A 27833-nucleotide genomic window follows, 5' to 3' on the forward strand; every position below is an offset into this window, starting at 1 on the left:
AGCAAAGACGGGGCCCAAAACTACCTAGATAGGAAAGGACAGGAAGGCTGCTGTCTGCAATCTGCCAAAACCCTATCAAAGACATAAGCCAACAAGCTGATATGAAAAAGACCCTGAAGCAGCTAGGCTTCAAAAACTAAATCAGCACTCAGGTATTTTCAGAAGACAGAGCTAAAGGAATTCAGCACACCCCAGCAGGGAATGGCAGAAATCCAGAAAAACAAAGCAAAACAAAGACAAAGCACGAATGCAAAAGGCCGAGCAGCAAACTTAGTTTTAGAGGAGCAGGAATTCAGACTGGTCTCCAAGGATCCCACAGAGAAATCACCCGCAGGGCAGAAGGGCGTCGGCAGCCTTATATCCAGTCAGTAACTCCACTCAGCCAGTCATCATCATCAGTCTCAGGTGTTTGATAATCAGGCTCACTACCTTTCTTTACCAGAAGAGGGAGTTCCTCGGGCCTCAGTAATGAAGGGGAAAATGAACTCACAACAGTACCTCCCCCTTGAGGAGGGGTCACCGAACCCTCAACTACGCCACCAGGGCGATCAGGGTGAGCCCGATGAAAGGCATGCACCAATCTTTTGGCATGAATATCAGAGGCAGAGACCCAGGAATTATCCTCCTGACCATAACCCTTCCACTTAACCAAATACTGGAGTCTCCGTCTAGCCAGACGGGAATCCAGTATTTTCTCTACCTCATATTCCATGTTACCTTCAACCAATACAATCTGGAGGTGCCACCCCCGGAACAACAGGTTCAACAAACCTCTTCAACAAAGATTTATGGAACACATTATGGATTTTAAATGTGACAGGAAGAGCCAAACGAAAAGAGACCGGATTAATAATCTCCACAATCTTGTAAGGTCCAATAAATCTAGGCTTAAACTTAGGAGAAGCCACCTTCATAGCAATATTTTTTGATGATAACCACACCATATCACCAACCTTAAACTGGGGACCAATGGTCCTATGTCGGTTGGAAAACCGCTGGGCCTTTTCCTGGGAGAGAGAGAACTTATTCACCACTTGGTCCCAGATCTGGTGCATTCTCTCCACCACAGTGTCAACACCTGGGCAGGCAGAGGGCTCCACCTGCCCTGAAGAAAATCGAGGATGAAACCCAAAGTTACAAAAAAAAGGTGACATCAAAGTGGCAGAACTAGCTCTATTATTTAAAGCAAATTCGGCCAAGGGCAAAAATGAAACCCAATCATCCTGATCAGCAGAAATAAAACATCTCAAATATGACTCCAAGGTCTGGTTTGTTCTCTCTGTCTGCCCATTGGTCTGAGGGTGAAAAGCAGAGGAGAAGGACAACTGAATTCCCAGCCTGGAACAGAAAGTTCTCCAAAATCTAGACACAAACTGGACTCCTCTGTCAGATACAATATTCTCAGGAATCCCGTGCAAACGAACCACCTGTTGTAAAAACAGGGGCACCAACTCAGAGGAAGACGGCAACTTAGGGAGTGGTACAAGATGAACCATCTTAGAGAACCTATCACAAATCACCCAAATAACAGTCATCCTTTGAGAGACAGGCATATCAGAGATCAAATCCATTGAAATATGGGTCCATGGCATCTTGGGGACAGGCAAAGGCATCAACAACCCACTAGAGCGAGAACACGATTTAGACCGGGAGCACGTCCCACAGGACTGCACAAAATTCCTGACATCACGAGTCAAGGAGGGCCACCAAAAAAAACGACTCACCAGATCTCTAGTACCAAAAATACCTGGATGACCAGCCAAAGCAGAGCAATGAACTTCATACATCACTCTCTTCTTCCACTGGTCAGGAACATACAACTTTCCAATGGGACAACGCTCAGGTTTGTCCTCCTGGAACTCTTCCAGAGCACGTCTCAAATCGGGCGAGATGTCGGAAAGAACTACCCCTTCGCCTAAGATGGTAGCAGGCTTGGTCACCACAGGAGAATCAGCAAAGAAGCTCCTAGAGAGGGCGTCTGCCTTGACATTCTTCGTTCCAGGAAGAAAAGAAACCACAAAATCAAAACGTGTGAAAAACAAGGCCCACCTAGCCTGTCTAGGGTTCAAGCGCTTAGCCGACTCTAGGTAAATCAAATTCTTGTGGTCAGTGAGGACCACGACTTGATGCTTAGCTCCCTCCAACCAATGTCTCCACTCCTCAAATGCCCATTTCATGGCCAACAGTTCCCTATTCCCCACATCATAGTTACGTTCGGATGGAGAGAACTTTCGGGAAAAGAAAGCACAGGGATTCATTTTAGATATTACAGGATCCTTTTGGGACAAAACAGCTCCTGCACCAATCTCAGAAGCATCCACCTCTACCTGGAATGGAAGTGAGACATCAGGTTGCCGCAAAACCGGGGCGGAGGTGAAGCTTCGCTTCAGCTCCTGAAAGGAAGAAACAGCCTCCGGAGACCAATTTAACATATCAGCACCCTTCTTAGTCAAATCAGTCCATGGCTTGGCAATACTAGAAAATTTTGCTATAAATTTCCGATAAAAATTAGAAAAACCCAAAAACTTCTGGAAGGCCTTCAAAGAAGTGGGCTGAACCCAATCGTAAATGGCCTGTACCTTGGCCGGGTCCATTTCAATCGTTGACGGGGACAAAATAAATCCCAAAAAAGAAATCCTCTGTACTCCAAAAAGGCATTTAGATCCTTTGACATACAGGGAATTCTCCCTCAAGATCCAGAACACAGTCCGAATATGTTCCACATGAGAATCCCAGTCCTTGGAGAAGATCAAAATATCATCCAGATAGATAATCAAAAATTTATCGACAAAATCTCGGAAAATATCGTTCATGAAGCACTGGAAGACAGAAGGGGCATTAGTGAGCCCAAAAGGCATCACCAGGTACTCAAAATGTCCCTCCGGAGTATTAAACGCCGTCTTCCATTCATCCCCATGCTTAATGCGAATAAGATTATACGCCCCCCTGAGGTCAAGCTTGGTAAACCAGCAAGCACCTTTAACTCTGGAGAATAGATCAGAAATCAGGGGTAACGGATACTGATATTTAACAGTAATTTTGTTGAGGGCACGATAATCAATACAAGGTCTTAATGATCCATCCTTTTTGGCTACAAAAAAAACCCCGGCACCTAAGGGTGACGAGGATGGTCTAATATGACCCTTCTCTAACGCCTCCTTAATATAGGATCGCATAGCCTCGTGCTCGGGTACAGATAAATTGAAGAGCCGACCCTTGGGAAATTTACACCCCGGGCTCAGTTCAATTGCACAGTCATAACTCCTATGAGGAGGCAGAGACGCAGACTCATTCTCACTAAATACATCATAAAAGTCCGCCAAATAATCAGGAACATCATGCGACTGAGGAGAGGTGGAAAACACCGGAGCCTCACTAAAGGCACACCAACAACCCCAACTCACCACAGACACAGATTTCCAATCCAAAACTGGATTATGAATTTGTAACCAGGGAAACCCCAGAACAATAGTATCATGCAGATTATGCAACACCAAAAATCTGCAATTTTCTTGATGGTCTGGGGCGACCCGCATTACCACCTGGGTCCAAAACTGAGGTTTATTTTTAGCCAAAGGAGTAGCATCAATCCCCCTCAAAGGGATAGGCGTCTGCAGAGGTGTCATCGGAAATCCACAACGTTTAGCAAAATCCAAATCCATTAGGTTTAGGGCTGGTCCCGAATCCACAAAAGCCTTGGCGGAAAATGTGGACAGGGAGCAGATCAGAATAATAGCCAGAAGAAACTTAGGTTGAACACCCCCAACAGAAAACGTGTGTGCAAAGCGTTTCTCTAGTTTAGGACAGACTGAAATAATATGCGAGGCATCTCCACAGAAAAAACACAACTTATTACGCCTTCTGAACTCCTGACGCTGCTCTCTGGAAAAAACTCTATCACATTGCATAGGTTCAGACATTTGTTCAACAGGTGGCAACACCTCTCGTGCAGCTTTGCGTTCACGCAAACGCCGATCAACCTGAATGGCTAATGACATAGAATCGTCAAGACCAGAGGGAACAGGAAATCCCACCATAGTATCTTTTACGGCTTCTGACAACCCCTTCCGAAAGAGAGCAGCCAAGGCATTATCATTCCAGGTAGTAAGTACTGCCCACTTTCGGAATTTTTGACAGTACAAATCTGCAGAATCACGACCCTGGTTCAATGCCAGCAGGGTCTTTTCAGCCTGATCAATGGCATTAGGTTCGTCATACAACAACCCCAAGGCCTGAAAAAATGCGTTCACATTAGTCAGAATAGGATCATCTGGTTTCAAAGAAAACGCCCAATCCTGGGGATCGCCACGCAGCAAAGAGATGACAATTTTAACCTGCTGCGCGGAGCTCACTGACGAGTTAGGCTTCAAGGCAAAAAATAATTTACAATTATTTTTGAAATTCAAAAATTTAGACCGATCCCCAAAAAATACATCAGGTGTAGGAATCTTTGGTTCAGCAGCATGTGAATGAGCAAGGTAGGCGGAAATTACCTGCACTTCCGCAGCGAACTGCTCCACACGATCAGACAATTGCTTTATCTCCATTGAGAGAAAAAAAAAATTCCCCCTACGGCCTCAGAGATATAGAGGAAAAAATATACACACCTTTTTTTTTTTTTTTTTTACAAGTCTTTCCTGCTATTGAGTACCCTAGGATCTGCGGTATGGCGGGTGATTCTGTTATGAATGAGTCACCGTAGGAGGCAAAAACAGAAATACAAGCTAAGTCCAGAAAACCAGAGAAGTTGACAACTATCAGATTGCAGACCCCTGAACCTATCAACACAACTAGCAGTAGCCGTGGGGGGTTCCTACGATGCCCTAGACCCCTCGATCACAGCCGGAGAATTAAATAGGCCTAAAGAAAGAAAGGGGAAATCTAAACTGCCCCAGAGCAGACCCCAAAGCAATAGGCAGCCCCCAACATATAATGACGGTGAAGCAAGATGAAAACACTAACACAGACAGAAAGATAGACTGAGCAAAGACGGGCCCCAAAACTACCTAGATAGGAAAGGACAGGAAGGCTGCTGTCTGCAATCTGCCAAAACCCTATCAAAGACATAAGCCAACAAGCTGATATGAAAAAGACCCTGAAGCAGCTAGGCTTCAAAAACTAAATCAGCACTCAGGTATTTTCAGAAGACAGAGCTAAAGGAATTCAGCACACCCCAGCAGGGAGTGGCAGAAATCCAGAAAAACAAAGCAAAACAAAGACAAAGCACGAATGCAAAAGGCCGAGCAGCAAACTTAGCTTTAGAGGAGCAGGAATTCAGACTGGTCTCCAAGGATCCCACAGAGAAATCACCCGCAGGGCAGAAGGGCGTCGGCAGCCTTATATCCAGTTAGTAACTCCACTCAGCCAGTCATCATCATCAGTCTCAGGTGTTTGATAACCAGGCTCACTACCTTTCTTTACCAGAAGAGGGAGTTCCTCGGGCCTCAGTAATGAAGGGGAAAATGAACTCACAACATACTACATACATATTCTAGAATACCCGATGAGTTAGAATCGGGCCACCATCTAGTATATATATATATATATATATGTGTGTATTGTGGTGTAGTAACCACTATCTCCGCTAGGGGGCGCTGTGTGGAGGTTCCAAGGGAGAGGATGAGTGGCAGAATCCTGAAGGATGGTTGTGTATCTCAAAGGGGGTGGCTTTGAGATGGAGACTTAGTTATGCGTATTGATCAGCAATGGTATTGCTGAGGTGTTATTTCAAGGTATAAGGGAGAAGTCTCTAGGTAACTTGGGAGTTGGGCGGGCCAGTTACCTACAAACCCACCCAGGGGTGTGTCTGAAAACGCCTGTAGTAAAAGACTATGTGAGGGTGTGAAGGACCTGTGATGAGGTCATAGTCACGTGACCCGGTGGGTGTGGCTATAGACCATATAATGTGGCCAGGGTAGGTCACATGTGGTGAATGCTGGGACTTGGTTGGTCCAGTGTGGAAGGTCCTGCAGAGATGGAAATTCCTGCCTGACAGCACGTGGGAAGTGGCTGTGAGCAATGGCGATGTGTGCCTGAGAGTTCCCTGGAGGGAATGAACATGTGCGGGATGCTGAAGCCGCATGAGGAGCCCTGACGTGGGTGAGATAATTGTGAGGCTAAGAGAGCCTGTGTACTGGACACTGGTAACCAGAGTGAAGCACTATAATGGATGCTATGCAGACGTTATGACGTTATGTTGCTTCTGTGGTTTATGAGGCGTGAATAAACCGCAAGGACTGTATAATTTGTTGGAAAATCCTGTGCCGGAACTGGTTTTTGTTTGCTGCAAGTGAGAATCCCCTAAGTAAATGACAGCGCTACCTCACAGTATATATATATATATATATATATATATATATATACACACATACAGTACATGTCAGTGACACACACACACATATATATGTATATTACATAGAAGAAAAGCCGGTAATTCAGCAGCCGCGATAGTTTTAAATCACAGAAGGTGCCGACAGGATAGAAGCGATTGATTACGTACAGTAAATACACATAGAATAGGTAGATATATAGATATCAATGACAAATACAATTAGTAAAGTGTGTGTGCCACTTACTGTACATGTATTGAATTAATAAAAGATTGAATGCCGTGGGCTCCCTCGCAATTTTCAAAATCAGGAGAGGGAAAGTCGGCGACTGGGGGCAGATGTTCATAGCCTGGGAAGGGGGTAATACCCATGGAGCTTAAAGGCTATTAATATCAGCTCACAGTTATATACTTAGCCTTTACTGGCTATTAAAATGGGGGACCTGCCCCAAAAAATGACGTGGGGTCCCCTTATAATTAATAACCAGCAAAGGCTACACAGACAGCTGCTGGCTGATATTAATAGCCTAGGAAGGGGCCATGGATACTGCTCCCCCTTGGCTAAAAACATCAGCTCTCAGCCGGCCTAGGAAAGGCGTATCTCTAAGATGCGCCAATTCTGGCACCTAGCCTCGCTCTTCCCACTTGCCCTGTAGCAGTGGCGAGTGGGGTAATAGTTTGGATGGGTTGATGTCACCTTTGTAATGTGTGTTGACATCAAACCCCGTGGTTAGTAATGGAGAGGCGTCAATAAGACGCCTATCCATTACTAATCCTATATTTGTATGGTAAATAAAGACACAGCCAGAATAACACACACAGAGTCCTTTATTATTCTTAATTAAACCATACTTACGACTTCACCTAATTCCTGCGAAGCCCTCGATCTCGTGTAATAAAAGTAAAATAAAAAAACAACAATATACTATACCTGTCTGTCATACTGTCCCATGCCGTAATCCCTGTCTGGGGGATAAACAGTTTTCAACCTGTACAGTGACAAAATGCGACCGTCCTGGCTGGAATCCACAAGTGAATGAACTGCTTGCAGGGCAGCTTCAGTGAATAGCGGTGACGTCACTGAGTCTGCGCTCCCAGCCAGCCTGAACTGCGGTGACCTCTGGACCGTGGGAAAGTGCCAGTGATGAGGTGACTGCAGTTCAAGCTCAGTGTCTTCACAAACAGAGTATACACTGCTACCTAATTGAAGCAAGCCATAAATAAGATAAAAAATTAGCTTTATTGAAAACAATTCAAAAATATTACAAAAGCCACATATTCACAGTTCACACAAAATACCCCAAGGGGGAACACTCCAATAGAACACGGACAAAAAATACCAAGATGAATAATAAGAAATTATTTACGGCACAATATGATATCCATAAAAATAGAGTTGAACAAACGGAGGTTACACAGGATATGGATGAAATATCACTATGGGAAGCGTTTATCAATTACTAAGTGCTCAAAGCATCTTGTTACATCCTCTTCACATACAAATATAAAACAATTTGCTTAAACCCGCAACAATGATGTAATCCCTGTAACGTAGGTAGCCTGATCATACCCCTCAAATACACAACATATTCAAAGTGCAATGAGGGTCTCCATCTGACCATGGACTTCATTTCTACCTATCTACTAATAGGTAATGGCACTTGCACTTTGAATATGTTGTGTATTTGAGGGGTATGATCAGGCTACCTACGTTACATGGATTACATTGTTGCGGGTTTAAGCATATTGTTTTATATTTGTATGGGAACAGGATGTAACAGGATGGATTGAGCACTTAGTAATTGATAGATGCTTCCCATAGTGATATTTCATCCATTTCCTTTGTAACCTTCTCCGCTTGTTCGACTCTATTTTTGTTTTTATGGATATCATATTGTGCCATAAATTCTTATTATTCATCTTGATATTTTTTGTCAGTGTTCTATTGGAGTGTTCAAAACGATGCATGCGGAGGCATCCGCATACATTCGCATGGCCTGCGTACCCAATATTAAAGATTAAGGACGCATGTCAACATAGGCGGAGCTGAATGGAAGAGGTGCAGCAGTGGGCGGGGCATAATGAAGGAACTACGCAGCCCTCTGTAGCTATGCCCTACGCTAGTGTGAAACCAGCCTTAATCTGTAAGTAGCTTTTGAGCCCTGTATAGTGGAGCAGCAGCTACAGGGAGTGAAGCTATATTCTCACTGCAGCCGCTCACATCATCCTTCATCGGGGTGATACAGGCAGGGCCGGTTTTAGACAAATTGGAGCCCTGGGCAAAATTAAAAGTGGGGCCCCAATCCTAAAATATTCCGCCAACAACACTGTTAGACCCCCTTCATACATCTGTATAAAACACATACGTGTTACACCGGTACCGGCAGGGCTGCCACTATGAATTTCGGGGTCCCATACTGGCAACATTTTCAGGCCCCCTTGAGACTCCACCCAGTCTCCACCCTAGCTCCGTCTCCACCCTTTGAACCTTCCACAGTCCCACCGCTCACTCTTGGAAAAACTCAACTTCTCCACTACGACCTCACCAATCAGATATTAAGAGTTCCCATCATACACCAGATCACATACATAACCAGCAGCTTGTGTTCTGGCCAAAATAATTTTTAAGCCGCCACAACGACACGATAGACTCTTTTGTCCGGACCCTACTCTACTATAAACTATTAAATATAAATATATTTTTATGTATTTTTCTTTAAGGGAATGAGTTACATACTGTACATTTTTATTAAATGACCATTAATACAACATACAAAGGACAAATACCGTCACACCATGACCATACCACATATTACCACCACATAGTGACCTATAATACCACACACAAGGGACAAATGCCATCACACCATGACCAAACCACATATTACCACCACATAGTGACCAAATAATACCACATACAAGGAACAAATACCACCACACCATAATTAAAAAAAACAATACTAAGTGACATTATACACAGGAACTCTGTATTTACTGTCAGTGTGCAAGTAATACAGTGATCACCAGTAACATTGTATACAGGAGCTCTGTATGTATTTTTAGTATACAGATAATATAGTGATCACTGGTGACATTATACACAGGAGCTCTGTACAGAGTATACAGTGTATAGTGTCAGTGTACAGGTAACACACTGACTCACCAGTGACGTCTCTAGCTGAAGTCCCTCATCTTTGCTTTTCTTTTTCATGCAGCGCAGACCGCCATCACTTCTTCCAGCCAGGACTCATTTCTGCATAAAATAACACAGTTAAGTAGAGCACAGTTTCCAGAGCACATTTCCATCTTTTTCCCTTTCATCTACACTACACATCTGAATACAGATATGCACCCACCATTAATATATAATTGGTTATTATGCAACACACATTCCAAATATAAATTATAATACATCACTGTGCACCCAATAACTATAAATAGCCACTTTCCCCACCTAATATATAAATTAATTAGCACCTGTACTCTTTCCCCCAATTCATTACCAGTCACTGCATACTCAACGCCCCCACTATGTGCCTCCTGCTCCCCTGACTTATTATATTTACATGATCCTTCCGCCTCAATTCATTGTCATGTTTTCTCTCTCCCACCCTCAAAATTCATTATTATTTTCTCTCTCCCCAGATCATCATTTGCTCTCCCCAACTCCCACCTTCAATTCAATTGCTGTCTCTTCCCTCACTCTGTTCATCATTTGCAGTCTCCCGTCCCCCCTCTTCATCATGTGCCGTCCTCTTCCCCCCACTTCATGTACAGTCCCCTTTACCCCCCACTTCACCTTTTACAGTCCCCTTTACCCCATGTCATCCTTTGCAGTTCCTTTTGACCCCCCACATCATTATACGCAGTCAGGGCCACCATCAGGGCATTACTGCTCTGCCCTGACTGGCGTATGGGGCCCGGTCAGCAGTGGGGGCCCGCATCGGGCCCCGTCTCTTCTGCTGATCAGACCCCAGCGGCAGGATTCTGCCGATGCAGTAACTGAACCCTGCGTCTGAGACGCAGGGTTCAGTTACTCTATTGCCATGCAGGCCCGGGACCGCATGGCAATAGTTAAAGCCGCCAGCCAATTGGAGGCTGGCACCTGACATCAGCATGCAAGTCCCCTGCGTCTGACGTCATTGTCATTCACCGGCGAGTGCGTGCTTTCAGCCTGCAGGGAAAATTGCTTGCCGTAGGAACGCTTCAATGTAAGGAGGAAGTTTTTTTTTTTTAATTACCATTTTTATTGAAAGTGGCAAGCTGGCAGGATGGAGACAAGTGTCCATCCTACTGGGGGCAGAATAGACATGGGGCAGAATGGAGACACACGGGGCATGATTGGAGACACAGGGGGCATGATTGTAGACACAGGGGGCATGATTGTAGACACAGGGGGCATGATTGTAGACACAGGGGGCAGGATTGGAGGCATGGGGGCAGGATGAAAGATATGGGGGCATGATTGGAGACACAGGGGGCAGGATTGGACACAGGGGGCAGGATTGGACACACAGGGGGCAAGATTGGAGACACGGGGCAAGATTGGAGACACGGGGCAGGATGAAAGATATGGGGGCATGATTGGAGACACAGGGGGCATGATTGTAGACACAGGGGGCATGATTGTAGACACAGAGGGCATAACTGGAGGCACAGGGAGCATGGTTGGAGACACAGGGGTCAGGAATGGAGACACAGTGGGCAGGATTGGAGACACAGGCAGCAGAATGGAGACAGAGGGCAGGATTGGAGACACAGGGGCAGGATGAAAGATATGGGGGCATGATTGGAGACAAGGGGCATGATTGGAGACACAGGGGGCATGATTGGAGACACAGGGGGCAGGATTGGAGACACAGGGGGCAGGATTGGAGACACAGGGGGCTGGACTGGAGACACAGGGGATATGATTGGAGACACGGGGGGCATGATTGGAGACACATGGGGCAGAATGCAGACACAGGGGGCATGATTGGAGACACAGGGTACAGGATTGAAGACACAGGGGTCAGAATGGAGACACGGGGCATGATTGGAGACACAGAGGGCAGAATGGAGACACAGGGGGCAGGATTGGAGACATGATGGCATGGTGAAAGATATGGGGGCAGGATTGGAGACATGGTGGCAGGATGATAGATATGGGGCAGGATTGGAGACATGGTGGCAGGATGAAAGATATGGTGGCAGGATTGGAGATATGGGGTAGAGTTGGAGACATGGGGGCAGGATAGGAAACACAGGGGGCAGGATGAGAGACATGGTGGCAGGAAGAAAGATATGGGGGCAGGATTGGAGAGATGGTGGCAAGATGAAAGATATGGGGGCAGGATTGGAGATATGGGAGCAGGATTGGAGACACGGGGCAGGATTGGAGACACGGGGGCAGGATGGGAGACATGGCAGGATTGGAGACACGGGGCAGGATTGGAGACATGGTGGCAGGATGAAAGATATGGGGCAGGATTGGAGACACAGGGGGCATGGTGCGGGATGGAGACAGTTGGGGCAGGATGGAGACAGTTGGGGCAGGATGGAGACAGATGGGGCAGGATCATGGGGCAGGATCATGGGGCAGGATGGAGACAGATGGTGCAGGTTCATGGGACAGGATCATGGAACAGATGGGGCAGGGTAATGGCACAGATGGAGCAGTATAATGGGACAGTTGTGGCAGGATCATGGGACAGATGGGGCAGGATGGGGAGATCATATGGGGCAGAATGGATACTCATGAGGGCAGGTTGGGAGAACATATGGCTGTAGCCAGGAATGAGATACACGGTGGCCAGGATGAGGGATATTATTATCATAGGGATTAATTAAGAGATATTATTACTGCAGTGATATATTTATTTTATTTTTTGAGTATACTGTTTTAAATGGGGCGGTCCTGTTGCACTATGTTGCCTTTTTTCCTTCATTTGGTGTAGTGTAGAAGTTGGGAAAAAAATAAGTAATGTGTTCTGCAAGCTGTTCTTTAGATAACTGTGTTATTTCCTGCAGAGACGAGCCCTGGCTGGAAGAAGTGAAGTCGATCTGTGCTGGATGAAGATGAAAGACTTCACCTGGAGACGTCACTGGTGAGTCAGTGTGTTACCTATACACTGATACTATAGACCAGGGATCCTCAAACTACGGCCCGCGGGCCACATGCGGCCCGCGAAGGACTTTTATCCGGCCCCTGGCCAGGCTGACATTAACCGCACTGATTGCACCGCCCTCACTGCCGTGGTGAACCAATCAGCGCTGCAGCCGTGATGAACCAATCAGCGCTGCAGCTCACAAACACTGCCACCCCCCTGACACGCCCACTAAAGAACTAGACTGCAGAGTGAAAACTCGCGGGCGGGACGAGGCGCCGAGGAAAGGCGTTGTGAAGCCCTCAGTATGCAGCAGAGACCACACAGACGACGTGTTTGTCATCACGCCGCCTGCTCGGCCTAATGACGTCACGCCGCCTGTGCCGGAAGAAGACTGAGACGAGCGGGCGCCTCTTCAGAACAGCAGGGGACATAGGTGAGTACTGTTTTTTTTTTTTTCTTTTTAACTCCGGGTCCTATTGGGGACCTGTGCTGCAAAATGGGGACGTTTACATGCCTAGTAGGGACCTGTGCTGCGTATTGGGGACCTGTGCTACCTATTGGGGACCTGTATCTGCCTATTGGGGACCTGTGCTGCCTATTGGGGACCTGTATCTGCCTATTGGGGACCTGTATCTGCCTATTGGGGACCTGTATCTGCCTATTGGGGACCTGTATCTGCCTATTGGGGACCTGTGCTACCTATTGGGGACCTGTGCTACCTATTGGGGACCTGTATCTGACTATTGGGGACCTGTACCTGCCTATTGGGGACCTGTGCTGCCTATTGGGGACCTGTACCTGCCTATTGGGGACCTGTATCTGACTATTGGGGACCTGTATCTGCCTATTGGGGACCTGTATCTGACTATTGGGGACCTGTACCTGCCTATTGGGGACCTGTGCTGCCTATTGGGGACCTGTACCTGCCTATTGGGGACCTGTATCTGACTATTGGGGACCTGTATCTGACTATTGGGGACCTGTATCTGCCTATTGGGGACCTGTATCTGACTATTGGGGACCTGTATCTGCCTATTGGGGACCTGTATCTGCCTATTGGGGACCTGTACCTGCCTATTGGGGACCTGTATCTGACTATTGGGGACCTGTATCTGCCTATTGGGGACCTGTATCTGCCTATTGGGGACCTGTACCTGCCTATTGGGGACCTGTGCTACCTATTGGGGACCTGTATCTGCCTATTGGGGACCTGTACCTGCCTATTGGGGACCTGTACCTGCCTATTGGGGACCTGTGCTACCTGTTGGGGACATTTTTCTGCCTATTGGGGACCTGTGCTGCCTATTGGGGACCTGTGCTGCCTATTGGGGACATTTACCTGCCTATTGGGGACCTGTGCTGCCTATTGGGGACATTTACCTGCCTATTGGGGACCTGTGCTGCCTATTGGGGACATTTACCTGCCTATTGGGGACCTGTGCTACCTATTGGGGACCTGTGCTGCCTATTGGGGACCTGTGCTGCCTATTGGGGACCTGTGCTGCCTATTGGGGACCTGTGCTGCCTATTGGGGACATTTACCTGCCTATTGGGGACCTGTGCTACCTATTGGGGACCTGTGCTGCCTATTGGGGACCTGTGCTGCCTATTGGGGACATTTACCTGCCTATTGGGGACCTGTTCCTGCCTGTTGGGGACCTGTTCCTGCCTATTGGGGACCTGGTGCTGCCTATTGGGGACCTGGTGCTGCCTATTGGGGACATTTACCTGCCTATTGGGGACATTTACCTGCCTATTGGGGACATTTACCTGCCTATTGGGGACCTGTACCTGCCTATTGGGGACCTGTATCTGACTATTGGGGACCTGTATCTGCCTATTGGGGACCTGTATCTGCCTATTGGGGACCTGTATCTGCCTATTGGGGACCTGTATCTGACTATTGGGGACCTGTACCTGCCTATTGGGGACCTGTGCTGCCTATTGGGGACCTGTATCTGCCTATTGGGGACCTGTATCTGCCTATTGGGGACCTGTATCTGCCTATTGGGGACCTGTACCTGCCTATTGGGGACCTGTACCTGCCTATTGGGGACCTGTGCTACCTATTGGGGACCTGTATCTGCCTATTGGGGACCTGTACCTGCCTATTGGGGACCTGTACCTGCCTATTGGGGACCTGTGCTACCTGTTGGGGACATTTTTCTGCCTATTGGGGACCTGTGCTGCCTATTGGGGACCTGTGCTGCCTATTGGGGACATTTACCTGCCTATTGGGGACCTGTGCTGCCTATTGGGGACATTTACCTGCCTATTGGGGACCTGTGCTGCCTATTGGGGACATTTACCTGCCTATTGGGGACCTGTGCTGCCTATTGGGGACCTGTGCTACCTATTGGGGACCTGTTCCTGCCTATTGGGGACCTGTGCTGCCTATTGGGGACCTGTGCTGCCTATTGGGGACATTTACCTGCCTATTGGGGACCTGTGCTACCTATTGGGGACCTGTGCTGCCTATTGGGGACCTGTGCTGCCTATTGGGGACATTTACCTGCCTATTGGGGACCTGTTCCTGCCTGTTGGGGACCTGTTCCTGCCTATTGGGGACCTGGTGCTGCCTATTGGGGACCTGTGCTGCCTATTGGGGACATTTACCTGCCTATTGGGGACATTTACCTGCCTATTGGGGACCTGTGCTGCCTATTGGGGACCTGTGCTACCTATTTGGGACCTGTGCTGCTTACTGGGGACATTTACCTGCCTTTTAGGGACCAATGCTGCCTCTTGGGGATTCTTGCACCACACTAGTCTGAGCCTGAGGTAAAAGTGGAGTTCCACCAATATGGGCACTGGTGAGGCTGCATTGATGGGCACTGATCAGGCTGCTTTGATGGGCACTGATCAGGCTGCATTGATGGGCAGTGCAGTCTGTATGTCTCTGTATGGGCAATTTTATTGCTGGTATATTGTTTTTGTAGCGCTGTATATATGTTGGTATTTTACTAATAGCAATTTTGAATCCCTAGGAAACAATGATATCAAGAAAGAGAAAAAATTGACTCGAAGTGTAGGATATTCGAAGAACCCAAAAGAATCGGTAAGTTTGATGATTTAACTTTACTTCTTCATTTTTAATATTGTATTTGTTCCTATTTTGTTTTATGATTTCTAAATAAGATATGTGCAGAGTGCCTACGAATTTGGTGCTAATTTTTTTTTAAACTATATTCCGGCCCACCAATGGTCCGAGAGACCGTGATCTGGCCCCCTGTTTAAAAAGTTTGAGGACCCCTGCTATAGACGATATATTATATACAGCGGTCCTGTTAGGGACGGCGCAATGCACTAAATAATAAATAAGAAGTGCGATCACCGCCCAGGGTCCACCGTGCAGTAGGTGTTACACTGCTGCTAGATAATGGCAGACGCGCTATATGGCGGTATGACGCACGCGGGTTGAACATCACGTGGAGTGCGCTGGATGATCTATGTTCTATCACAGGGTAGCCGAGGTGTTAAACACAAAGGCTGAGCCTGTTGACGTCACAGGACTCAGAGGAATGCACGCACGGTATATGGTCACAGGACTTGACCCGAAACAGAGTCCAAGTCCGTCTAGACCTACCGTGTGTGCGGCGTCGCAACCGCGGACGCCAGGAGGAGCTGCAAACTGCAGCACAGCGACATACATGCCGTTATACGACAATGCCCGGTAGCAGGCGCACTGTCGGTCACTAGCACTGTGTAGGATGAGTATTGTGGCCTGTAGCTTGCCACTGGCTGGCGCTGACTATAACACTAGTTTCCTATACACACTCGTAATATCAGAGGGAGGGGAATCTTAATGAGTCATTTGCAAGTCCATACATCCATCATCATTCACACAGTTAGCAACTAGAGTCTATACTAGCGCATGGCTGAGCGGCCATTTGAACCTTTTATAGCCAGGACCTTCCGGAAGCTTCCAGATCCCTGAAATGGACCAATCATCTCTGGAGAAGGACCTGTGCATGTGACTCCCGATCTCCAACAGGAGAGCGTCTCGTGAGCATGCTCAGTAGAGCGACAGAAGGACTTAGCCTGTGGAGCGGTTTGCAGCTGAGCAGCCTCCATTGCTATTGCTGGCCCAAAGGTGGCAGCAACAGCCAGACCCACAGAGCAGGTCTGAACAGAGCGTCGGGAACAACGGGGCTGCTGAGCAAGCTCCTCTGCGGTTGATGGAGCATGGGAGACCGCAGAAAGTGAGGCTCTGGATTCCTGCTGTGCCGCTGCAGGAACCCGACACCTAACAGGTCCTGTGTACAATGTAATTAGTGATCACTGTATTACCTTTACACTATATACAGAGCTCCGGTATACTATGTCACCAGTGATCATTGTATTACCTTTACACTGACACTGCATACTAAGTGCAGATCTCCTGTGTATAATGGCACATATGGTGATATTAGTATTGTGGGTTTTTTTTTTATTACTGATACCAGTATTGTAGTATTCAGTCACAAAGTGGTGGTAATATGTTGTAAGACTATGGTGTTGTGGTATTTGTTCCTTGTATGTGGTATTATTGGTCACCATGTGGTGGTAATATGTGGTCTGGTCATGGTGTGGCGGTATTTGTCCCTTGTATGTGATATTATTCAGTCACTGTGGTTTTAATATGTGGTCTGGACATGGTGTGGCGGTATTTGTTCTTTGTATGTGGTATTATAGGTCACTATGTGGTAATATGACGTCTGGTCATAGTACGGTGGTATTTGTCCCTTGTGTGTGATATTATTGGTCACTTCAAAAATTTAAAAATATACCTAAATTGTATTGCATATTTCAACAAATATTTAATAGGTTAGAGTAGGGCCCGGCCAAAAGAGTCTGCCATGTTGTGGTGGTGGCTTAAAAAATCTTTTGGCCAAAACAAAGGCTGCTGGTTATATGCGTGATCTGGTGATGGGAACTGTTAATGTGTGATTGGTGAAAAGTGGAGTTTTTCCAAGATAGAGCGGTGGGGCTGTGGACAGTTTGAGGGATGAAGCCTGGGCGGAGTCTCAAGGGGGTCCCAAAAATTTTGCCAGTATGGGGCTCTGAAATTCCTAGTGGCAGCCCTGTATGCAGTCCCCTTTTAACCCCCACAAAATCATGTGCAGTCCCCCTTTTAGCCCCCACATCATGTGCAGTCCCCCTTTAACCCCCCACATCACCATGTGCAGTCCCCTTTAATTCCCCACATCATCATATGCAGTCCCCCTTTAACCCCCCTCCACATCATGCGCAGTCCCCCTTTAACCTTCTCACATCATCATGTGCAGTCCCCCTTTAACCCCACTGTCCACATCATGCGCAGTCCCCCTTTAACCCCCCTCCCCACATCATCACGTGCAATCCCCCTCTCCACATCATGCGCAGTCCCCTCTTTAACCCCCCTCCCCACATCATCAGGAGCAATTCCCCTTTAACCCCCCACATCATCATGTGAAGTCCCCATTTAACCTCCCTCTCCACATCATGTGCAATCCCTATTTAACCTCCCCACATCATCATGTGCAGTTCCCCTTTAACCCCCCACATCATCATGTGCAGTCCCCTGTTGAGAATTCTCTTGCTCGGAGTTCTGAGCCGAAGCTCCCTCTGGTGGTTGGTGAGAGTAGTGGAGCTGGCCAGGTGGATGGAAGTTCCCCACCTGATGACGATAATTGGAAACCAGGGATTACTGGCTGGGAGCATATAATTGAGCTGGCTGCTCTTGGAGGTTGCTGGTGATTTCCTCAGTGTGCATTTGGAGCTCTTTTGTCCCCTGCCTGATCTGCATGGTTCAGCTAAGTGATTCTTTTGCTAATCCTTTGCATCTAATCTGGTTGTGTCTTTTTTTTGCTTTCTGTTTTGCTGCTAGGGTTCAGCGTGCTCCCTGCTGGGGGCAGTGCTGGGCCCTGCTTCATTTGTTACAGCTTGTTCAGTCCCCTGTTATGTTAGTATCTTTTTGCTTTGCTGCCAGTTTATACCAGAGTGCTGATCTAGCGGGGGTGAGATCATGTGATCTCAGGTTTTTTGTATATCAGTAGTGTTGGACTTTTTCAGGGTTTTGTAAGTGATTGCAGACAGTATCTTTTGTGTCCTGTCCTGTCTAGACAGCTTGGGCCCCACCATTTGCTCAGTCTGTTCTCTGCCTGTGTTTGTGTCTCCTCTTGTCTTACTGACAATATTTGTTTGGGGTCTGTCTATTCCTTTGGGAATCTGCTCCAGGGCAGTTTAGATTTCATCTTTCTGTCTTTAGGCTTAGTTAGTTCTCCGGCTGTGATGAAGCATCTAGGGCATCGTAGGAACGCTCCCCGGCTACTGCTAGTTGTGCGGATAGGATCAGGGGTCTGCAATCCGCTTAGTTACCAACCTCTCTGGTCTTCTGGTGGCTTAGCCTGTTCCTGCAATCCTCCTCGGTGACCCATTCATAACAGTCCCCCTTTAACCCGCCTCTCCACATCATGCGCAGTTCCCATTTAACCCCCCTCCCCACATCATCATGTGAAGTCCCCCTTTAACCCCCCTCTCCACATCATCATCTGCAGTCCCCCTTTAACCCCCTTTTCCACACCATCATGTGCAGTCCCCTTTAACCTCCTTCTCCACATCATGCACAGTCCCCCTTACTTCTTCTCCCGTCATCATGTGCAATTGCCCCTCCTCCACTCACCCATTTGATTCATTTTGTACAGAAAACAAAAAAGTTTTGTATATTTACCTCACAGTCGCTCACCAGCAGTGCGGCTCTGCCTCCAGCTTTCCGTACATGTCGGGTGGCACGTACGTGATGACATCATCGCGTACGCGCCGTCACCTGACAGGAAGTATTCAGAAGACGGAGGGAGCAGGATCTGCGAAGCCGTCAAGGTTAGATGGCCGTGCACAACTCCGGGAAGGCTCCCGGGCCCTAGCGCTGATGTGTGCACCGCAGCACGCACCACTTTACTGCCCGATGAACGGTAGCACATAAGCGGGGCCCCGGACCTGCAGGCCCCTCTGTGTACTGCTATTCACCGGGCCCCATACAGCAGTAAGGGCAGTAATGCCCCGATGGCGGCCCTGCATGTGCATATTTTATATAATAATTGTTGTGGCCAAGTACAGTTGTGGCCAAAAGTATTGACACCCCTGCAATTTTGTCAGATAATACTCTTTCTTCCTGAAAATGATTGCAATCACAAATTCTTTGGTATTATTATCTTCATTTAATTTGTCTTAAATGAAAAAACACAAAAGAGAATGAAGCAAAAAGCAAAACATTGATCATTTCACACAAAACTCCAAAAATGGGCCAGACAAAAGTTTTGGCACCCTCAGCCTAATACTTGGTTACACAACCTTTAGCCAAAATAACTGCGACCAACCGCTTCCGGTAACCATCAATGAGTTTCTTACAATGCTCTGCTGGAATTTTAGACCATTCTTCTTTGGCAATCTGCTCCAGGTCCCTGATATTAGAAGGGTGCCTTCTCCAAATTGCCATTTTTAGATCTCTCCACAGGTGTTCTATGGGATTCAGGTCTGGACTCATTGCTGGCCACCTTAGAAGTCTCCAGTGCTTTCTCTCAAACCATTTTCTAGTGCTTTTTGAAGTGTGTTTTGGGTCATTGTCCTGCTGGAAGACCCATGACCTCTGAGGGAGACCCAGCTTTCTCACACTGGGCCCTACATTATGCTGCAAAATTTGTTGGTAGTCTTCAGACTTCAATCTCTCATACAGTAATAGAAAGGGTCAAATGTAATCTCATGTATATATATCCCCTAAAAATGATACTTTATTAGTTAAAAACCACAAGTGTGGTAAACACACCAACGAAATGCTTGGTTGGCTTCCATTGATATAGAAGCTCTCTATAGCAATATACCACATGAAGCAGGTATCCGGGGTGTGGGACACTTCCTCAATCAGAGGTCAATAGCATGTAGGGGGCATAACATCTTTTTGACATCTCTCCTACGGTTCATTCTGACCCACAATGCATTCTACTTTGATGGCAAATTCTACCACCAGCTCAGGGGCACTGCGATGGGGTGCCCCTGTGCCCCGTCGTATGCAAATCTGTTCCTGGGCTGGTGGGAGGAGACCATTGTGTTTGGAGGGGAAGAAAAGTGGTGGCACGGAATGATTTCCATGTGGTATAGGTTCATAGATGATGTCTTTGTAATATGGACAGGGGAAAAGAATCAATTTGAAGAATTCGTAAGAGAATTAAACCAAAATGATGTGAATCTGAGGTTTACCTCAGAAATTCACAAAACTGAAATACCATTTCTGGATATTAGAATCAAAAAAGATCTGATGGGAGGTGTCTCCACAAGCATATTTCGTAAACCAACGAGCACAAATAGTTTGTTACATTGGCAGAGCCACCATCCAATTCCTCTCAATAGAGGAATTCCGAAGGGACAATTCCTCCGACTTAGGAGGAATTGCTCTAGGAATGATGTCTTCCAGAAACAAGCTGGGGATATGTTTTGCCGCTTCAAGGACAAGGGTTACCCTAAACATATTTTAGACACAGCATATGATTTTGCAAGTAAAGCAGACAGACAAAAACTGTTGCAGAAACGTGAGGTTGGGGACTCGATGGAACAAATAAGGGTCATTGGGACTTTTGATGTCAAACATCAGGAGGTCAGAAAGGTCCTGTCCAAACATTGGGACGTTCTCAGATTGGATCCGGATTTGAAGGATGTGATCGGTGAGCGCCCCAACATTACGTTCAGAAAGGGTAAATCCATCAGAGACATGTTGGTCCATAGTCAATACAGGAGGCCAGCGGTTGGTGGCACGTGGCTGGATAGGAGACCTTGTGGTTTCTTCAAGTGTGGGGATTGCAGTTTCTGTAAATATATGAGACCGGGAAAGTCCTTCTGTAGTGCAAGCACTGGCAAGACGTTTTATCAACGAGACTTTTCTAACTGCAAGACCACAGGGGTTATTTATATGGCCACTTGCTCATGCTCTAAAAATTATATAGGGAAGACTAGGAGAGAATTCAGAAGGAGAGTAGGGGAACACATGGGGGATATTAGAAATCAAAGAGAGACCGCACTTGCTAAACACATGTGGATGTGTCACAAAGGTGACCCCGGTGAAATCAAATTCTGTATTATAGAAGTTGTGAATGTGAACCCCAGAGGAGGGAATGTGGATAAGAATATTCTCAAGAGAGAATGTGAATGGATATTCAGGATGGAGTCCCTGGAGCCGAGGGGGCTGAATGACCAATTGTCGTTTGCCTGTTTCTTATAAGCCATAATTGAAAAATGTGACCTCCTCTTTTGACCTTCTAGATTTTGTCTTTTGTTTCCCGTATATTTGGGATTCCCATGTATTGTCATGGATCATTATATATATAAATGTTCCCTTCTTACTGCCCTACGCTAACTCACTCCCCACTGGACTCTGAGCAACCTCAGTTAATTTATAATACCAGTTGAGATATACAAAAAAGCGTCTTTTAATTATATGTATTTGACAATGAAGACGCATTCTGACGCTTGTTCACACTAGTCAGCGTTAGCTGCGGTTTATTTGTATGCACATCTGAACTGTTAGTGCACAGTGTTTATTCATTGTGTGATAAGACGCAACTGCTATGCTACTGAAGAGTGCAATTTGGCCACTGAATATAATATATGTACATAATGGTGAACTGTACACCTGATGCTGTATCATCTGTGGCGCATCTTTTCAAGATGGGGGAGTGCAACATTCTCTATGGATCGCATGTGCGGGCGCTGCACGTCAGACTTGGCAGTTTGTCTCAGCCGCAGCGATTGGAGAGAGCTGCGAGACTGCCTGTTTGTTCTCCAGGAGTGACGCTGCGCACGTCAGACCTTGCAATTTGTCTCAGCTCCAGTGATTGGATAGTGCTGTGATGCTTGAAGAGACCCGATTGGTTATCCATGAGTGACGTTGTATGTTAGTCCTGACAGCCAATCGGAACACCTGGGTCTGGCTAGTGCTGTTTGATAATGTAGTAGGGACACCGTAATAGGCGCTTAGCGTTGCTATGTCACGTGAGTGGGCGGAGCATATGCGGTCTTAGCGGTGGGTTTAAAAAGAGGAACTGGGATGAGCATCGGTTGGCTTCTGCACCGTTATGGGACACAAGATATTGTACTATCGGGTCTCCTGATGAGCCTACTCAGGCGAAACGCGTTGAGGCGTTAACCATTTGATGGCTGGTGGCGATAAACACAGATGAGTATCGCTGTGGCAGCCCTGTGTTTATTTTGTTATTGGGATGTTAATGGATTTAATAATGGGACACTATCCTCTATCCTGTGCTACACTGGTTGAATTGCCAGCTTTGTATATACTTTTTCTCTCTATATGAAGAGATCGTATAGCTGTGAGATCGTGGCAACATGGAATGTATCTAAAGTGTCCGGTTTATGACTCCCATTAATGTGTATATGATACCTCACTGTTGATATTGGATGTGGGGCATCATTATGCAAATGAGTATCTAATTATACCACCTGATGCCATGTGTGTTCTCTATTTTTAACCTCTTTCTTTGGGACACAGGGCCCTCTTTAGAGCAGATTGGTCTATGTCTAGCAATAGAGGTTCCCTTTATTATCGGGTAGAGGTGACCACTAGTGGCTGTAGGGTATACTAGGGCCCCTAGGGATAGTCATCGTTGAGCGGGGGCGCCACAACGTTCCCCCCTAGGGTGCCAACCTCCGCGGACAGGTAGACTCAAGCTCAGGATCACATCAGGGATTCCTAGGTGTCACCTTAGAGTGGTCTTTGCTTGAACAATTTTCTATTTTTGTTTATTTCTTGTCACTTTTTTTGTTGGTGTGTTTACCACACTTGTGGTTTTTAACTAATAAAGTATCATTTTTAGGGGATATATATACATGAGATTAGTCTTCAGACTTCATAATGCCATGCACACGGTCAAGCAGTCCAGTGCCAGAGGCAGCAAAGCAACCCCAAAACATCAGGGAACCTCCGCCATGTTTGACTGTAGGGACCGTGTTCTTTTCTTTGAATGCCTCTTTTTTTCTCCTGTAAACTCTATGTTGATGCCTTTGCCCAAAAAGCTCTACTTTTGTCTCATCTGACCAGAGAACATTCTTTCAAAACGTTTTAGGCTTTTTCAGGTAGGTTTTGGCAAACTCCAGCCTGGCTTTTTTATGTCTCGGGGTAAGAAGTGGTGTCTTCCTGGGTCTCCTACCATACAGTCCCTTTTCATTCAGACGCCGACCGATAGTACGGGTTGACACTGTTGTACCCTCGGACTGCAGAGCAGCTTGAACTTGTTTGGATGTTAGTTGAGGTTCTTTAGCCAACATCTGCAAAATCTTGCGTTGAAATCTCTTGTCAATTTTTGTTTTCCGACCACATCTAGGGAGGTTAGCCACAGTGCCATGGGCTTTAAACTTCTTGATGACACTGCGCACGGTAGACACAGGAACATTCAGGTCTTTGCAGATGGACTTGTAGCCTTGAGATTGCTCATGCTTCCTCACAATTTGGTTTCTCACGTCTTCAGACAGTTCTTTGGTCTTCATTCTTTTCTCCATGCTCAATGTGGTACACACAAGGACACAGGACAGAGGTTGAGTCAACTTTAATCCATGTCAACTGGCTGCAAGTGTGATTTAGTTATTGCCAACACCTGTTAGGTGCCACAGGTAAGTTACAGGTGCTGTTAATTACACAAATTAGAGAAGCATCACATGATTTTTCAAACAGTGCCAATACTTTTGTCCACCCTCTTTTTTATGTTTGGTGTGGAATTATATCCAATTTGGCTTTAGGACAATTCTTTTTGTGTTTTTTCATTTAAGACAAATTAAATGAAGATAATAATAACAAAGAATTTGTGTTTGCAATAATTTTCAGGAAGAAACTGAGTATTATCTGACAAAATTGCAGGGGTGTCAATACTTTTGGCCACAACTGTATAAGGCAAATCTCCATTTTTTTTTTCCTTCAGTAATACATGACTATATTCTCACTAGGAATGTAAAGGGAACCTGTCACCAAATTTGCCCCATATAACATACGGCTGCCACCTTTCAGCACATATACTGCATACTAATATGGTGTGTATATGACCGGATCCGGGCTGCACCAAAAAAAAAAAACACTTATTATACTCAACAGCTGGGCGGTCGAGTCCAATGGATGTGATGGTGCTCATCCGGTGGTTGGAGAGCCCCAACATAACATGTGCACTGCAGTACTTAACCCTTGCAACATTAGTCATTTCATTACTTGAGAGTCCAAGTGTCTTATCCCTTCTTTCAGCATCTTCTTTGTTCCTGTGGGACAGAGGCTGTACTAGGGCCATCGCCTCTTTCAGTTGTTAGACAACTACTAATGTAGCGCTGTGCATCTTGTCCAATGCTACATGTGAGGCTCGACTGATCTCTAATGATAGAGCTGGTTATTATGGTTCTTCATTATGAGACTTTTTTCTATATATTACCTCACTGGACTCTGAAAATAATAAAGGCATATTCTGTTTCTTGAAATGCAAATGTCCAGGGTCACTTCTAGAAAAGGCAGCAGAAGGGTTCATTAATGAGAAAAAGGGCTTATTTTATTATATGAGAGTAGAACACTGCAAATATTTTTTTTTTTTAGTTTTTTAATCTTTTTTTGTTATTTATAATTTTTACTGTACACACACACACACACACACACAGGGTAGGTACACGTACACACACACAGAGTACGGATTTTTAAAATGGAATCTGTGGCCATGGGCCATTTGTAAGCCCCGGCCTGGAGGGAGCGACCTGCCCCACTACCATCCTGTAGGTCACTCCAAAAATAAAAGCCCATGCCGTGTTTTCTTAAATCTGCCTTGGGCAAGTAGCTTGTCCAAGACCAAACTTACTTTTATTTTGCACTGCAATGCACTCCAGCTGTCTTAATATGCTTCTATGAGCATCCTGGGGGACACATAGTGACCCTTGCATGTAACACCTGTCACTGCCTCACAACACACACTAAGTATGTACACACGCACACAGAGTAGATACATGTGCACACACACACACACAGGGTATGTACACGTACACACACACACACAGGGTATGCACACACACACATTGTAGGCATACATACACACACACTAGGTATGTACACACACATACATGTTAACATGGTAGGTATACGCACACACACACTAGGTATGTACACACACATGGTAGGCATACATACACACACACTAGGTATGTACACACACATACATGTTAACATGGTAGGTATACGCACACACAAGCTAGGTATGTACACACACTAGGTAAGTACACACAGGATATGCACACACACACTAGGTATGTACACACTAGGTAAGTACACACACAGGGTATGTACACACACAGGGACACACTAGGTATTGTGATAGAGTCACTGGCAGGGTGGTAGAAGGGAGATATGTGTCACTGCGCTTAACAGCGTCAGTGATATGAAACCAGAGCAGTTTTTCTCCAGCACACTATGTGTTGTGAGGGTTAATTTGCATAAAAGGGCTGGTTTTATGTGGACCTTCATAGAACAGGTGGGGAGAGGTCCACTTTATCTTCCCTGCCAGGACCTGCGTGAGGATGATGGAAAGCACAGGCTTAGGTTTAAATAACCGAGCTTTACAGGCAGTCGGTGTTCAGCTAGCCAGGAGATAGGAGTCTCCAGGGGCTTTGTGGCTCGACGGGCACAGACTGATCCTGTGCTGCTCCAGTGTGGGGTGCCACCCGCAACATACGGACTGTGTTGCAGCATTGTTGTTTTTCATTTTGATTGTTTTGTTGCTGTTTTAGCCAGAAAGGCTGAGTTTGTGTTCCTATGACCTGGTTTATGCTGCCTGATGATAAACCAGCAAAGACTTAGAGAGGGTGTACCCATTTTTTCTTACCTTTCTGTTCCGCCATGTGAGTGATCTAACACAGTATGTACACACACACAGGGTAGGCACACATACACACACTAGGTATGTACACTCACAGGGTAGGTGTCACGCGGGGCTTAGGACAACTAAGGCAGAAATACCCGGGGCCCCTGTGGTGTCCCTTTCACTAGGGGAAACCCTGTCTGACCCTCAACCCAGGGTTTTTGCTGAAGGTGCAAATGCCTGAGCCTCCACCCTTTCCTTATCTCCTGCTCAGCCCTGCACTTAACCCTCCACCCTCCACCCAGTGAGGAGACACACCACCAAAGCTCCCACACAAATAAGACAGACAGGGAGAACTTAAACTGCACTGCGCCGCACACACACAGGAATATACAGTAATGTGAACAGGGCACAACTAAACACAAATATGGGAAAGAGAAAGGATAACGACGGATCATACGACACCAGATACGAATCTCTCTCTCTGCAACACCTCCACTCCAGACCGGAACCACTTGGTATGAAAACACAAGCTATAATCGGCGACGCCCATATGCCAGTATGACTATTTAAAGACCGTGGGCGTGACTAACCTTCCAACCTGGTCTCCAGCAGGATTAACCCCCGAGAGCCTGAAGATCAAGCCGGCGCCACTGAGGCTATAGTGGCTGGAGGTGGAACTACCTCTGCCTGCCGGACGCTGTGGTGTGAACAGCGTCCGACATGACAGTACCCCGTCTTCTACGAGGGACCCCAGGGCCCTCAAGACTCATAGGACCCGGCTTGTCCGGATGACGACGGTGAAAAGAACTGACCAGCCGATCCGCATGTATGTCTGAGGCTGGAACCCAAGACCTCTCCTCCGGACCATACCCCCGCCAGTGCACCAAATACTGAAGAGTACGGCGTACTACTCGAGAGTCCACTACCTTGGCGACCTCAAACTCTAAATCGCCATCCACCATGACTGGAGGTGGCATCGGAGTCGTGTCCACCAAGCCTACCACCTTTTTCAATAAAGCCCTGTGAAAAACGTTATGTATTTTGTACACCGCAGGAAGTTCCAACCGATAAGCCACTGGGTTAATGATGGCAGAAATCCTAAAAGGCCCAATAAACCTTGGACCCAGTTTTAAAGATGGAATTTTGAGTTTTATGTTCTTCGTAGCTAACCACACCCATTCACCCACACACAGGTCCGGACCTGCCACGCGTCTACTGTCAGCCACCCGTTTGTACCTGGCACTCATGCTCAACAAACGCTGTTTCACCCGCCTCCAGACTGATGACAATTGGGCTCCTAGCTGATCCTCCTCCGGGACACCCCCGGAGTCACCCTGACGTAAGGTACAAAACTGAGGATGTTGACCGTACACACAAAAGAATGGAGACTCTCCTGATGACTCTTGGCGGTGATTATTTAACGCGAATTCGGCCAGAGGAAGGAAAGTAGACCACTCCTCCTGGTTGTCGGACACAAAACATCGTAAATACTGTTCTAGATTTTGGTTCATGCGCTCAGTTTGTCCATTAGACTGTGGATGAAACGCCGATGAATGTGACAACTTGATCCCCAAC

This window comes from Dendrobates tinctorius, unplaced genomic scaffold (genome assembly GCF_039654945.1).
Source record: "Dendrobates tinctorius isolate UK_male_01 unplaced genomic scaffold, ASM3965494v1 ptg000090l, whole genome shotgun sequence".
Taxonomy (NCBI): Eukaryota; Metazoa; Chordata; class Amphibia; order Anura; family Dendrobatidae; genus Dendrobates; species Dendrobates tinctorius.